Source organism: Penaeus monodon, chromosome 20, assembly GCF_015228065.2.
Source record: "Penaeus monodon isolate SGIC_2016 chromosome 20, NSTDA_Pmon_1, whole genome shotgun sequence".
NCBI lineage: Eukaryota > Metazoa > Arthropoda > Malacostraca > Decapoda > Penaeidae > Penaeus > Penaeus monodon.
This window is the reverse complement of record NC_051405.1, coordinates 20,196,338-20,196,538: the sequence shown is the minus strand read 5'-3', so window position 1 is coordinate 20,196,538 and position 201 is coordinate 20,196,338.

Sequence of the window (201 nt, the reverse complement as noted above, 5' to 3'; positions counted from 1 at the left end):
AACTATATGTGTCGTTACTCAGATATAGGTTTGCATGTGTATGTATGTTGATTAACTTGTGCTCGCGTGTGCATTGTGCGAAATAATGATTGTAGTTTCGGGGGTCTGAGCGTAAACTGATGTTGCGTAAAAAATGATAAAGTGCAACAAAGCATGCTTGACGCGTATATCGATACTGAAGCTTCGTTCACGCCTGTGCTG